Raw genomic sequence first — 16,691 nt, 5'->3', positions numbered from 1 at the left:
ACGTTGCCCAGAATTAAATGAGGATTAATGAAAGTTCCACATGTCCAATAATTTATTTATTAGTGAAATCGCTCATTTTTCAATCAAATCGATCGATTGTCTGCTCTGGTTGGGGCACCACAATACACTGGAAGGTGGAAGCTTCACATGCCTTCCCGCAATGACTAAAACCACAATACATTGTGGTCTACATTGCACTGTAGAGAACCTTCTGTTGATTTTATAAAATCATTTTTTATAATGATTTAAAGTTAAGTTTAAAATGGAAAAGTCAAGTATCATGGTTCCATTGTGCTCTAAACAGAAACATTCATTTTGAATGTGCTCCTATCGTATCAAAGAACCTACTGTTGATTTTATATGCTTCTTGTGCGGCGATAAAACTTTTCAAATGCACTTGTGATGTTAGGCTGTATAAGGGTGTTAACTTTGGTCCAAATTGAACTGTTCCTTCTTTAATTAGATTCTTTTTATTATATTTATCGGAAGCACTTCAATACAAAACATATCTAAGAACACTCACAGACACATGAAATACGTTTGTATAAATTTTTTTACAAATCGGCTGAACTGTTTCGGAGTCCATAAGGAACAAACTCACGCACAAAAAGTGCCTTTTATATCAGGGTTTTACGTTGCAAATGAAACAGTTGCATTTGCGAGTGACTTTTTCGAAGGGGCGACTAGAAATAATAAAACGCTTATCTTTTGGCGAATCGTGTATTTTTCACTGACAGTCTTCCAAAGTTCATTACTGATTTAAAAACCTCTTTTCAACTTTTATTTCTTAAATAAAACGAGTAAAGTCAAATTGTTTAAACAAGAAAAGTTTAATAGAACAATATACTCCTTTTTTTTTTAAACCAAGGCTGTTTAGAAAAACACCTGAAAAAATTTTGAATATTTATATCTTCAAGTCTCAACATAAAATTCAGTGCATATTTTTCCAAAAATCATGTGGTTTTGGCTAGTAAGCGAAAATATTTAGTTGTCAAAGGTCAACTAAGGCTAAATTTTTCTGTGTATATAAGTAGAGAAACATACATATATGTACACATACACGTGTTATCAAGGGTTCAATTCCTGTCATAGTCATGTTGATAAGCCACAGTAACAGTGAAACACGTATCTATGGATACGTATTTTATATATATATATATATATATATATATATATATATATATATTTCAGATAAAAACAATGGTTTCAGCTGATTTTTTTGTCAATTCTTCCAAATTATGCAGTTGAAATTACCTGAATATTACTGAATTATTGAACAAAAGAACTTTAATCGTGTTAACAGGTGAAAAATTGCCACCATCTTGTTCAAACTAAAATGGAAAATTACCTTCACCCTCCTGAGTCTTATGATGGTTTTCATCAAATTATTTTCTTTAATTAATAATTTTCTACCTTATTGATTTTCGTAATTTTTGGATATAATCATCTTAAAAATACAAATAACAATTGTTTCAGGTGAAATTCCGTTTTACGAGTTTCGAAATTTCGTCACAATAGTGTAGAAGCGCCTCCTAAATTAATAAACGAATCATTATGAATTTTGGACTATGTATTCTTAAAACAAGTTGATTAACATTTGCAAGAAAAGGCACATTTTTGGAGGCAAATTTTTTTTTTAATTTCAGGAGTCGAAATGAGAATCGGAGTCAAATCTTTTCAAATTTTAGGAATAAGAACAGAAGTCTTGCATTTGCACTACCAACGTCAGTCTTATGTTGAATTTTTATTTTCAATCCTATTTCCTTTTTATTAAAATCAGCAGAATTTTTTTTCTTTTAAATTTGAGAAAAATCAAATAATTTTTACAAAACAAAAACATGGCAGATGGCCATCCATATTGAAATTTCCCACAGAGTAATGAAGCATCGTCCCCCATGAGTAATTGTGTACCGCTTTAGCATAGTGTTGAATTATTGATTATTATGGCTTCAGTCTTGTTTGATTATAATGCTTTACAATCACAGCAAGATTTGATTTCTAAAAACGAGACTATACACGCAGGCAATAACTATCCAGAAGGTGGTATTAAATAAGCCCTTATAACAGCTGTTTTGTTTATTTACTGATCCCTCTTTTGTTCATAGCTCACATAGAATACACATTTTAACGATACACCTCATATACATGACATATGCGATTTTACTTTATGTATAATGAGATATTCGCAAAAATAAAAATAAAATTTTTTTCAAATTTTTTATTAAAGATCGAAAAAAAAAAACACTCAAAAAACAAAAAAAACATTTATAAAGTGAACTCGAAAAGTAAAGCACAATCTTCTTTTGTTTTCCTAAGACTTTCTTTTTTTTTTTTACTTATATATATATATATATATATATATATATATATATATAAGTTCATAAAATACATGCCAGATTATGTGTAAGTTCTGAGATTGAGTTATATTTCAAAAGTATTTCATTTTACTTCTTCTAAGGCCAAAATAATAAGTGTCTATTTAACCAATCTTCTGAACCGGAATAAGTAATTTTTGAAAGAAACTAAAGCAAAGTATTTTTATTATTAAACAGAAGATATTTCAACAATAATAAATAGAAATTTGCTAGTCTGAATCAAATATTGATTTGTCAGATGCGCTGTTTTATGAGTCTGACTTTGAAAATCGAACCACCTTTTATATATTAGATTAATGTAATGTACGAGAGGCGTGCAATAAGTAATGCCTCTAACCCACTTCCAGTTGTCTGATCTAGCTGAAATTTTGCATGTGCAATGATTTATATCTCTACGGGTTATGTGGCAAATTACAGCTCTGAACTAATTGTGGTCTCTGTTTTACAGGTGTTTGAACTGAGTCAGGTGTGAAATGGAGCCTGTTGAATGTTGAGCAGTGATCCGGTTTTTGTATTTGAAAGGATGCACACCACACTCTTGATGAAATGAAAAAAACTTATGGTGATAATGCCCCATCATATGACCTTGTAAAACGCTGGCATTGTAAATTCAAACATGGCCGGAAGTCTGTGGAAACAGCTCCCAGCCCCCCCCCCCTCTACCATTGATGAGGCATCTGTCTGTCAAGTTGAGGCTGCCATTTTGGAAGATCGGCGTATTACTTCGCCAAATTAGGTCAAGATTAGTACAGGGTCTGTGAAAACTATCATTCATGACCATTTGCATATGCATAAGGCGTCTGCCAGATGGATTCCCAGGTAGCTCACACCATTCCAGAAGTGAGAACACGTCGAGTGCTCAAGGATGAATTTGGAGACGTGCCAAGAAGATGAGTCAAAGTTTTTCAAAAGACTGATTACACAGGATGAAACCTGGGTCCATCACTATGATCCAGAGACCAAAGCCCAGTCAATGCAGAAGCACTTGGACTCACCACCTCCAAAGGAGGCGAGGGCGCAGCCCTCCGCTGGCAAGGTCATGCTCACAGTCTTCTGGGACTAGGAGTCGTGATGACAGATTTCCTGGCAAAGGGTACCACAATTACAGGAGCCTATTATGCTTCACTTTTGAGGAAATTAAGGGAAGCTATCAAAATCAAGAGGCGGGCAAGATCAGCAAAGGTACCTTTCTCCTGCAGGACAACGCTCCAGTTCATAACTCGCATGTCGCCAGATCAGAAGCATATGAAATCCTTCTCCATCCTCCCTACTCTCCTGACCTTGCACCCTCTGACTTTCACCTCTTCCCAGCCATGAAGTTGCTTTTGAAAAGAAAGCATTTCCCAGATGATGCAGCCTTGGTTTCTCAAATCACGTCGTTGTTGGAGGACCAACCTGGGGTGTTCTACAAAAACGATCTCCAGAGCTGCAGCAAACGATGGGAGAAATGCATAACTCTGGGTGGTTCCTATGTAGATAAAGACTAATAAGTATGCCAAGCTTCGTTGCTCTACTGCTATGGAAAGTGGGTCAGGGGCATTACTTATTGCACACCCCTCGTATAATTATAATCCTTTTGGGTTTTTTTTTTTTTACATTGTTAGCGTGTTGCGAAGAGAAAGATTCAGCGTTGTCCGGGATTGAATGAGAAACCCGTTGTCCTCTAACGCATTAGCCGTTTTATTCTTAGATTTTTTTTTTGTGTGTGTACAGAAAGAATAAAAAATATAAGCCAAAACGTACATTTTCACAAACCTAATAATAATGCTTCTTCTAAAGTTAAGTTAATCAACGTTTGTCTCGCAAAACATTTTTCTTATATATTTGAAGCACACAAAATACATGGTAAAATATTGTTCAGTTTTGAGATTGAGTTATGTTTTTTGTTTTTTTTAAATTACATTCCAATTCGTCTAATTAGCCATAATTTGTAATTAACTCATCAGACGAGCCATCTCCGTCTCCAAGTAACTTTTGCTTTACTTAGATGTTTCTTTTTTTACCTATTATCTTATGCGTTATTCCTCTCAATTTCATCACCCCCCCCCCCTCTCTCTCTCTCTCTCTCTCTCTCTCTCTCTCTCTCTGTTTATTCACAATTGAAAATAATAAAGTAAAAACAAAAACATTGAAATAAGTAATTATGAGCAAAATACAATGAGACCACAAGTAGTAATACGATTTAACCCATAAGTTGAGAGTGAGCAGACAGTGTCTAATTTGTGATTTCATCTTTTTAACATTTTTTTTATATATTTAACTGGCTTTAAAATTCACTTTAACTCAATCTGAATCTGTAACATTTTCCCTATATACTGTATATACTATAAACATATATATCATAAATAATAAATGAACCTTAAAAAAGATTATCTATAAAATAAATCTCACCTGTTTAAATGTATGTATGTTTGCATCTCTCACAAAACTTTAGATTGAAGCGACGGATCCTGACAAGATTGGTATCATTTTGAAGCTCAACGTCTTGGACAACAAATATCGAAAAATTAACCAAAAAACATTAATTCCTTCACCCTAAACTCGGCCGCTTTGTACAAGGTGGGGTCGATTTTTTTCTCCGACATTTTAGCAAGTCATTGTCACCGTTGAACTGACTTCGATTAATTTCAACGCATTTGACTTCCGATTGCATCATGGAGACATCGGCTAAGATGTCAGATTTTCTTTCACTTTGTTTTCCACCTTTGCCGCACGGGTTCGAGCCTGCTTGCCTACTACAACTTTTTTTTTGCTCAACACACACCTCCAAACATTCGGGCAACGCCGGTCACCTAGGCTAATTTAATATCAATGTTCAAGCGAGAAGTAAACTCAACTTGCACACACACACACACACACACAAACACACACACACACACACACATATATATATATATATATATATATATATATATATATATAAATAAATAAATAAATAAATGTAAATGTTCGTTCGTTACTAACCAATAATTAAAAAAAAATACTTTACTGATTGACTTGAAATTTTGCTATGGCATTTTAATCAAATACATGCGCGTTTTTATATGCATAATATTAAAAATTATTACAATATTAAAAAAAATAGTCTTTTCAAAGTCACTTTTTCTCCAGAACAGCCAGTCTATAGCAAACGCAATAGGTCTTTGTTCTTTCCTCCTTTCTTTAACATTTATCTTTTTGGTGGCCTTCAACTACAGACGTTCTTTAAAAAGTTTCTCATTCCTTCTATACCGTTTCGTTTTTTTTTCCTATTGTTTTTCAAATTTTTCTCTATAACTTTCAGCGCATCCAAACGTGTTTTCATATACTTAATATCAAAGATTACAAATAATTTTTTCTTTAAGTCCTGACATTAGCCGATACATAACGACCACGATGAGCAAAGATTTTGCTATTTCTTCAACTAACGCACACAGTTATAATAATAGCATGCTTTACAATCTTTTCTCCTTTTCTAACAAACATTTTTTCTCTTTTACTGTAAGTATATTTATTTCTAAACAAGATCAGACATGTACATTATTTATATATTTTTTTAAATACATATTTATTTAATACAAAAGCCTTCATCAGGAAGGTTTAGACAATACATTTTTTTTTTTACCTACCATAATGTTATTGAAGAGATTCGTTCATGACTTCATATGAGATTTTTGGATGCTAAAATCATCCTTACTTCAATGTTTATAATATTAATAGCTCCTTCCACCCACCCCCCACAAAAAAAAAGAAAGTGAACATTTTTTGTCCTTGCTGGTCAAATATAAGCTCTCACGTGACTAAAACGATACTTGCAGAGGAATTGTAATTTCTGTTAAATAAAACATTCGACTCATTGTATGAAAAAAAAACAAAAAAAAAAACAAAGTGCTTACTTTTTCCAAACAGAAAAACAAAACAAAAAACAATACTTCCTTTTCAACTATGTTATAACAAAAGTTTATAACATTAATAACACAATAATGTAAGCTTTAACACTACAAAAAATAAGGGAAATGCCATGATAATTGCAGAGGAATTAAAACCCATAAACTGTTTCTTTTTATAAACATATATTGGGTTTGTATTACTGTACACATAGATTCGAAAAAGTTGTCAAAAAACAAATATATAACAAATAAATGTAATCAAAGGCAAGATAAGTTATTTTTCTACCAAACTGGATATATTTTTCGTGTTTTTATTCAATGCAACATGTTTATTCAGTTCGAAAAGCATACAGTGTTTACCGATGTATTGGAAAATTCAAAATGGCGCCCGACTCTCTCTTTAACACGGTAAGTTCGGGAAAAGGTGTTATAAATAATAAACTAGACAAAATACTGGTAGAAATTCGCTCAATACATGTTACCGTGACATAACTTGACATATATTCAGTGGTTTTTTAATAGTATTTTGTCTAGTTTATTATTTATAACACCTTTTTCCAAACTTACCGTGTTAAAGAGAGAGTTGAGCGCCATTTTGAATTTTCCAATACATCGGTAAACACTGCATGTTTTTCGAGCTGAATAAAGATGTTACATTGAATAAAAACACAAAAAATATATCCAGTTTGGTAGAAAAGTAACTTATCTTGCCTTTGATAACATTTATTTGTTATATATTTGTTTTTTGACAACTTTTTCGAACCTATGTGTACAGTAATACAAACCCCATATATTTATTTACTTTCGTATTGCATGTACTTTTTTCGGCACTTGTACAGTTTAGTCAAGACATTAAAAAAATGAAAATACCGAAAAAAGTTTTAATTGTATGTATCCGTTATAGAACGAAGTTCTCCGGAAAAAAAAATTTCACTTAATTTCATCAAGTAGCTTGTTTTTTACAGTGGAAAAACATGTTTTTATGAGAGCGCGTTGAAGGCGGCCATCTTGGATTTATAAAAAAATTTTGTTTGAATTTTAGAAATAACAAAGGGAGATAACTCCAGTTAAAGCGCTGACACCCCTTCCCATCTTTAATACTAGCTAAATGGAACATTTTGCTCGGTATCATAACAAATTGTTTTTTCGCTGTAAAAAAAAAAAAAAAACTTGATGAAATTAAGTAAAATTTTTTTCAGAGAACTTTGTTCCATAACGGATACATACAATTTAAAGTTTTTTTTTTTTTCGATATTTTCATTTTTAATGTCTTGACTAAACTGTACAAGTACCCTTTTTTCAAATACATGATTTTTTTTTTTTTTTTTACATATTTTTTTTAAATATATTTATTTACAGACACATTTTCACAGAAATGAATGGATGAAGAATCTGTTTTCTTTTTCTAAATATGTTTATTTAGTTTCATGAATTTATCGCATATAATTTTTTTGAAATAAATATGTTCATTAAAATATTTCTCCGATAGATCAAACGGAACATAATTGGGAGTATTAAAAAAAATATTTTTTAAATAACAAAACGTAAATAAACATTTATTTGATAACAAAATAATTACTAATATTCTTATTCATTATATTTGAAAGCGATATTTTTATCAATAAAATATGAGAAAATAAGCATATTTATTTGAATGAAACCAACAACAGTTTGCAAAAATATCTACTTGCACATATTCATTTCAATTAATCCTGAGAATATGCCCCTCCCCCCATCAGCAACATCATTGTACCTTTAGCTGGGAAGGTCAAAAGGAATATTCAATGATTTTTTTCTTAATGTTTTTATTGTTATTAACTCTTTTTTACATTAAAAACAAAATTGCAGTTGATTAATACATATTACAATTTCTCTACAATTACTGTTGCATTTTTAATGGTCGCATCTTCCTTATCTTACAGTTCATTATTTTCTTAATAGCAATGTAGTAAAGAAAGTTCATTATTTTCTTAATAACAATGTAGTAAAGAAAGAAAAAATGCATCTTTATAATAAATCCTCGTACCTTTCCTCTTTCAGTTTATAAGTACGAAAATTTCCTTTTCCTTAAACTTATCTTTAAAGAGTTTTTCTTCTTTTTCTTTTACTGGATAACTATCCATATATCCCACTTTGTTGATTTACTAATTTTTTTCCAGTCCGCTTTTAACAGCTTTACAAATAATCTTCTGGGAAAGGTTTATGGCTGTGACTCCAGATCTGTAGCCTGAAATGACAGACGTTCTTTAAAAATATTTTCTTTAAATTTTTTTTCATCGATTAAAAAAAAAAAAACAGTCGGCAAAAAATATTAATTTAAAATTTTCCAGTGGGTGCTCACATACATGCTCATAGTAAAATCAATCCAAAACATTTTCGACCTGTTTTTTATTTGTAAACATCAAGGATTAAGTACTATTTTTTTTTTTTTTTGTAGTTCTCTTAGTTAAAATGCCTTGAGCTGTAGTATTGGCAAAGCAGAAGCAGTGCAACAATTAGTTGCCAGTCAAACTCAGAAAGAACGGGCAACAGCAAATGAGCATAGAAGACAAAGAATGATTCAAATATGTGCCGATGAAACAGCAGAGCAATGTGCAGCCAAACATGGATATGACCTAAAACTATATCCGATGGTGAGGCCCCACCTTGCGGGCCTTAGGGAGTGTGGAGCCACTCTTTAATTGCCATTGCTCCCAGGTCCACTCTGACCCGGAGTGGTAGTACCTGTTAGGGCTCCAACTATGGGTTAAGTAGAATCTGACTTTAAAAAAAATATATACTCCATTAAAAATCGTTCCTCAAAATAACTAGATTCGGCATTAAATAACCCGAAAAAGGTTGATATGCCGTAAAACAAAAACAACCAACCAACCAAACGTGAGGATGCACGATTGCAAACACAGCAATCATATTCAGCATCTTCGGATCTGCTTCGTTCTTAGCAGAATGAACGCGACAGGAGACAGGCTATGAGTTGCTGAAAGATGTCAACAAGAAACAGCAAATCAGCATCAAACACAATTTCATGCTTGATAATCATAAGATTTTGAACGCTTAGCATCCCAGTACAATCTTGATGATAATTATGGTTTGAGCTGCCATGTTTTCATCCGTAATATGACTGAAGTTTATTCCTTTTGCAAGGCTGTGAGAAACAAAGGAAAAAATTAAACTGCCGCAATTTGAAAAACTATCAGAACCTTTACAAACTTTGTTCACTGAATCCAGGTATATTTCTATTTAACATCAGAAAATACAACTCATGCTTCCAAATGACGTCATTCGATGCAGAAATCATTACAGCTCAATTCATGTCAACATTTAAAGTGAAAGGACAAATTTACCATAACGTTGGATTTCTGCTTCCATTCCCAGAGGTCAACATAAAATTTCTACAAATGTATTTCATCGGTGATATCAATGATGAACTGAATGCACGCTGTGAAAGTTCCATTGGTATAAAAAAAAAAGTTCATTGCAAGAACTGCTTCATAATAAAAAAATTTTTTTTAGTGCATTTATTCAAAACAGCAATTGAAATGATGCCATCTGATACACAAAAGATTGTTATTCATGATGATAAAATGCTTGATAGAGAATACGTACAAAAATTCAATGCTCAAACTATAGATGAAGTGGTATTCGTTATAGTTGAAGATCAATTTCAACCAAAAGATATCGTTCTTCATAGGAGAAATTATCAATTGACAAAAATTGCTGAAATTCATCGATGCTATGATGTACTGTAATATTCAACCATTTTGGAGAGAGGGACGGAATCGTGCTGATGGGTACTCATACCTATTAATGATGGGTACTCATACCTATTAATGCTTTGAGAGGATGAAAACAATCACATTCTGAAATGCTGCCAATTTTTTCACCAATATAGGCCCCAGATAGGCATGCAAAAATTGAAACAGGACATTTGCTATTTATCCATTTAAATCAGACCAAACTATGCTCTGAATAATATGTTCATTTGCGAGATGCTGTTGTAGATGATGGTAATGCAACCAACGTTGGAAGATTAACGATTTTGTCATCTTCATATCCACATCATATGCAGGAGTACGTTCAAGATGCATTTGCATAGGCTCGTTACTATAGTCGCCCTGACCTATTCATTACATTCACATACAACTCTGTTTGGGATGATATACAACAACTTATACTTCTTAGGCAATCATTGGTGGATAGGCATGACATGCACCTACTGAAATTTGTACATGGGTTGGGTGTGTATTTCTCCAGTTATTCACTTATTTTCACTTTTTTTTTTTTATAAAGCCACACTGAGAAGTCTTCAAAAGATGAAACTTGTGTCTACAGATGTTAATATTTACATAATATATATTTGTTCCCCTAAGGGAGAGCACTCTGATGTAAGAAAAGGACAGTTACTACTGAAACTGACAAGCAAGATTTTTGCCTAAACAGAATTGAAGACTCTATGAAAACAGCGTAATTAAATACGATAAGTTTCTTGCAATTTATCACAACTAGTAAGCCAACCAAGACAGCAGACATTCATAGTGGTTACTGAAAAAGCTAAAGATCAAAATACTAGTTGGATAAAGCTACACTGATGAGTTTTCAAAAATCAAAACACGTACCTGTGAATGTGTGTGTGTGTGTGTGTGTGTGTGTGTATATATATTTTCTACTAGCAAAACCCCGACCGTAACTTTTGACCCTGACCTTGAAAAATAGTGCGCCTTATTCCTAGGTCATAGATCATCATCATGTCAGGTTTGGTCACGATTGATCCACTGGTGTGGGATGTAAGGGAGTATGGTTTTGATCTTTGGCCTTGAAAAATGGTGTGCACCATCCCTAGGTAGAGGACGATCATCATGCCAGGTTTGGTCATGATCGGTCCACTGATGTGAGCTGTAGGAAGTTGTACACACAGACATACGAACACTACTACTTTATACATATCAAAGTTAAATATATCCAAAAGTAAAACCATTGAATTTCAACAAGGTTGTTGATAGTGATCAATGAAAAGAGCAGGATATTATTTAATTCAATTTAGGTAAACAAAATTACCATAAGTCGCTACAAGAAATTTACTGTTTCAGTCTTAAAAACATTGTCAGGCGGCAATAAACCTTTGGTCTTACTCGAGGCCAATCATTTACTGTCATGTCTTTTAAGGCTAAAACAGTAAATTTATTGTAGGTACTTATGGTAATTTTGTTTACCTAAATTAAATAAAATAATATATATATATGAAAAAGGGTAAATTTTCGAAACTCCATGGATTAAGGAATAATCTCTATTGTATTTCTTGTCTTTGAACATTTGATGATGCAATAAATAATGCAATTTTTTTTTATTGCTCATCAGTTAATTTCTTTTATATATATATATATATATATATATATATAATAAAATAATTGAATTCATTCAAAACGTATCACAAAAACAAAAACAAATAAAATAACATCTACGTAAATCACGATATATCCAAACAGTTGTGTGAGGTGGTCCAGTGGTAAGAGTTTAGGCTTCTTACCTTGAGGTCTGGATTTTGAATCTCACTAGATTTAACCACTCTGATGAGTCGTAGATGACAAAACACGTGTCAGTGGATAATTATATTTTAAAAACAATATATATATATATATATATATATATATATATATATGCTGCTCCCCATTTGAGGGTACCAAATTGGTCAAAGGTAAGATTATTCCAAACTTGCATTTAGGTAAAAATGCACATTCGTATAAATAATTGAATTCATTCAAAACGTATCGCAAAAACTATAAAAAATTAAATTCTTACTAAGGCTTCTTACCGTGAGGTCTGGATTTTGAATCTCACTAGATTCAGCCACTCTGATGAGTTGGAGACAACGACGAAACACGTCAGTGGATAATTATATTCTAAAAACAATATATATATACACACACATAAAGGTCTCTAAAAATGTTGTGACAGTGTGTCCGTAAGAAACTCAACTGTGCAGGGAACAAAAGTACTAGAAGCTGTAGCAGACATTTATCGCTAACATAAAATGGAAATTAAAATAAACGGATAACTATTTCTATTATGTACTTTTTTAGTGGAAACAGTTCTCAGTTTGCTTTTCAATTATTTATTGGATTTAATCATTATATAATAATATTAAGAATAATTCTCATCATCATCCGCTTCATCCTTAGTTTCATATCCCTTTTACTGGATATCTTGGATAGTTTTAAGAAAGTGACTTCTAAACTATGCACGGACTTGGAGTCTATATATATTCGTAACATCTTCTTCATGACTAGGGAACCTAAACTAGAATCAAACGACCAGGCTTTTATGTGCTTTAGACTAATTTTACAACATAGCATTATATTTTCTTTATTGTTCTCCTTTGACCCAAGACTGCACTCCAATCAATCACATCTCTGAGAGTATAGATGTAGCACTCTTCCTTGACACTAACGCCCAAATACGTGTATTTGGTTACTTCAATGTTAACCACAATAATTGGTTTCTCTAATTACACTGACACAGTTGGTAGCATCACACATAATTTTTCTATACCCATTCCTTGACACAGACAGTAACGTTCTCGATCTGTCTCCCAGATCGTCAAGACCAGCAAGCCTCACTTCTGGGCCTATTTCTAACCACAGTGACTGAAGATTGTGTAACAAATGCCCATTGTCTTCCTGGGAATGCTGATCATGCTGCGATAATGATAGACATCCTTCTAAACTCTCGACCTGAAGTTGAAGAGCCACTGCTCAAAACGACAAGATTCTACATTAAGGCTGACTGGGAGGCCATCAGGAATCACATCAGAGATGCCCCATGGGGAAATATCTTTTCTTTTCCTGCTGAACAGTGCGCAACTGAGAGCAGTGAATGGATCGAAGCAGCAATTGAAGCCCATGTTCCCACACCTAAGTTCTATAGCAAGCCCCACTCTCCCCAATGGTTTACTTTTACTTGTGTAGCTGCCATTGCTAAAAGGCATGCATACTGCAGATTTAAAAAGTATATAGAAGTGTAGGGAACAAGGGCAAACAACATTGGTGGTTACGGTGTAAACCAGAGGGTTACTTCCCTTGAGGGACAGAGAGAGTCCTGGACCAGAAGGGAACTGATGATTTTACCCCTTGTAGAAACGATGCCCACTCTTATTATTAATTGAATTAACCTGCAGTAGAAAATACTTACAAGCATAAATAACATACAATGACTGACTAGACTAAGCCCAAGTACATAAATACATATTTATGACAATACAGAACTACAATACAGAACTACAATACAGAACAATACAATAAAGCAGTACTCACTTTTGTGGAGGCTCTACTGTGAGTGGTAGGTAATATCGTTCATTATAAAGTCTTACTCTGATTCAAATGGACATCATTCCTACAAGGGGAAAAACATCCATTCCCTTCTGATACCGAGATCCTCTCTGTCCCTCAAGGCAAATAACCCTCTGGTCTACTTAGTAATCGGTGTTGTTGACCCTTATTTCTTTACAGAAGCTAGAAGTAATTGTAAGAAGGAAATAGCCACAGCTAAGAGAGAATATACCAAAACCACCGGAAAATGCATTGAAGCGCAGAAATTAGAAACTTGTGATTTCTGGAAAATTTATAACACCGTAGTAAATAATGGGCAATCAACAATTCCTTACTATCTGACAATCTTGAAGTTGTTTGCACAGCAACTGAGAAGGCTAATCTGCTTGCCTGTCGGTTTGTCTGCAACCCTACTATGGATCCAGCAAACCACTCCCTCCAAGATTTTTCTCTGCAGGCAGAAACAACACTAGATGATCTGAAAATCGCCCCTTCTCAAGTACACGATATCATAAAAAACATAAACACCTCAAAAGCATGTGGACCTGATCTCATCCCGGCTGTACTATTAAAAAGTTCTCCACTGAGGTTGCTTCAGTTCTCTCCAAACTTTTCAACAAATGTCTTAATGAATGTTGCTTTCCTGATTGCTGGAAAACTGCTTCTGCGGTAGCAGTTTACAAGAATTCTGGCGAAAGAACTCGCCTATTAAATTATCATCCCATTAGCCTCGTCACTCTTTTTGCTAAAATATTTGAGTCCATAATTAATCAAGCTCTAGTCCACCACCTTGCAGTTGCTAAACTTCTGTCCGACCAACAGTATGGGTTTAGACAAACGTGTTCTACTGCAGATAAACTAACTGTAATCTCTGAACGTCTATACAATGCATAGATAAAGCAGGGGAGGCTAGGGCAGTAGCCCTAGATATATTTAAGGCCTTCGACAGAGTATGGCACGATGGTCTTCTCATGAAAATCAGATTATGGTATTACTGGACGTATAATTAACATAAATCCTTCTTAAATTAGAGAAGAATCCAGGTTATTCTCGATGTTCGTATGTCAAAACAATGATATAAATGCAGATATACCTCAGGGGTCGATCCTTTACTATTCCTGATATTCATATTATCTCTGATAAAATTGTCTCTGAGATGGGTATATTTGCTAACGACATCACCACGGCTACCTATATCTCGGTGGCCGTGACATCACGCTCTATAACAGATACGAGGGGAAAATGAATTAACACATATCCAAGGCAATCGCAAAAATCCTAGAGGAAGATCTCCAGTCTGTAGTGGAATGGAGACAAAAATAGATGGTAACATTTGATGCTGCTAAGACTAAGCTTCTTTCCTTTAATAATTACAAAAAACCTTCTCAACCACCAATAGCTATGGCTAGTGATAAATTACCTGAAAGTACTTCATTCAAACTCCTCGGCTTAATGTTTACGGGGAACATGAATTGGAACAGATACATAAAGTGCATTGCCAAGGCTGCTGCAAAGGTGGGCTCTCTCTACCGTGCTAGAAAGTTATTTACGCCTGAGAGTATCTTGTACCTTTACAAGGCCACAATTCACCCATGTATGGAGTATTGTTGCCACATTTAAGCTTGTACATCTGCTACTAGTCTCTCACTCTTAGACAGAGTTCAAAAAAGAGTCGCCAACCTAATATGTCCTGCACAATCAGCTAGGCTTCAACTGCTGTCCCATCAATGAAATGTTGCATTCCTCTGCTTGTTTTGCAAGCACTTTAATGATAGGTGCTCCAATGAACTACAAGCTCTAGTACCACCTCTATGTAAATACCCTTGAGAAACCCGATAAGCAGCAAAATCCCACCCCTACACAGTAGAAATCCCTAGATGTAGGAAAGCCTTCTACTCTAATAGTTTCTTCTCTGGGATTGCTAGACTTTGGAATTACCTTCTGGGTTCCTGTTTCCACAACTGTACTGACATGCAGAAGTTCAAGTGTAATGGGGAACAGACATCTTATTACTCAGCTCCCTATATAGTACCCATACAAATTTTTTTTTTTTTTTTTTTTTTACATAGGCATCACCACATTATCAAGGCCCAGAGGCCACTCAAGGATAAGGGTTAAAGAGTGTACAGTAGAAATTGGACAATATAGTAATCATTAGTAATGAAAATTTGGTAAATTTGATAACTTATATGGAACGGCTCATCAAGAACTTATTTACGTTAGACTTGAAGACAACCATATTGTAGTCAGCCGGAAAGCAGGAAAACGGAAGACAATTCCACAGGCGTGCAGTTCAAAGAAAGAAGCTTTGTTCATGGAATCTACGTTTAGGTTTAGGCACAGATAAAGAGTCGGGGGAATTATTGATAGTGTTTACAGCTAGACGAGATATTAACCCAGATATTAACCCCCCTATATCAAAGTGGCACTGTGACTTGTTTGGGGTGAAAATGCAATAAAAAAAATAAAAATAAAACAACAAAAAAATCTATTAATTTTTTTATTTATTGCATTCACAGCAATTACTGCCTTCCATAGTTGTTGTCGTCACGTTTTGGCCAAGTAAGCCTCTCAGATAGGAGATTCGGACTTCCTATCCCGTCGCAGTTACCACCTGACGAAGGCCAGAGGAATTGTTGGCTGAAACGCCAGGAAACAACTAAAAAGATGAGGATAATAGTCTGCAATAAATAAATTAATAAAAAATACTCATCCCAATAATGAATTCCAATTAAATATAAAAAAAAATCTATCTCTGACCAAGTCTTTAATTATCCCTCTTTCTCCCCAAGTTGCTTGGTTTACACACATTTTTCTATATTGTCCAGATTTAATCTTTGTGTGACGTCATCAGAACTAAGCCTGTCTTTCATATTCACATCATACATATATTGTAGCATTCTCGTATCATCTCTCCATGCAACAAACAAATAAGACAAAAAGAAACCGATTGTTATGACTAATAGCATCCTACCTGAGAGTCCAACATTCAAACTCTTCAACTCAACATTCACAGGTAACACAAATTAGAACAAATACATAGAAGATAGTGTCAAGTCTGCTACAAAGAAGGTAGGCTCCCTCTATTGAGCTAGAAAACTTTTTACATCTGCCAGTCTACACAG

At 33.9% G+C, this 16,691-nt stretch overlaps 1 protein-coding gene across 4 annotated transcripts in view; it reads right to left on the bottom strand.

The window, feature by feature from the left end:
- LOC145239890 (uncharacterized) overlaps positions 1-16,691 on the bottom strand; it is a 576,000-nt gene that overhangs the window by 143,962 nt on the left and 415,347 nt on the right. The window lies entirely within an intron of this gene.

This window comes from Euprymna scolopes, chromosome 19, assembly GCF_053919585.1.
Source record: "Euprymna scolopes isolate OS-2025 chromosome 19, ASM5391958v1, whole genome shotgun sequence".
Taxonomy (NCBI): Eukaryota; Metazoa; Mollusca; class Cephalopoda; order Sepiida; family Sepiolidae; genus Euprymna; species Euprymna scolopes.
The sequence above is the reverse complement of the archived record's forward strand: the minus strand, read 5'-3'. Positions and strand labels throughout refer to the sequence as shown.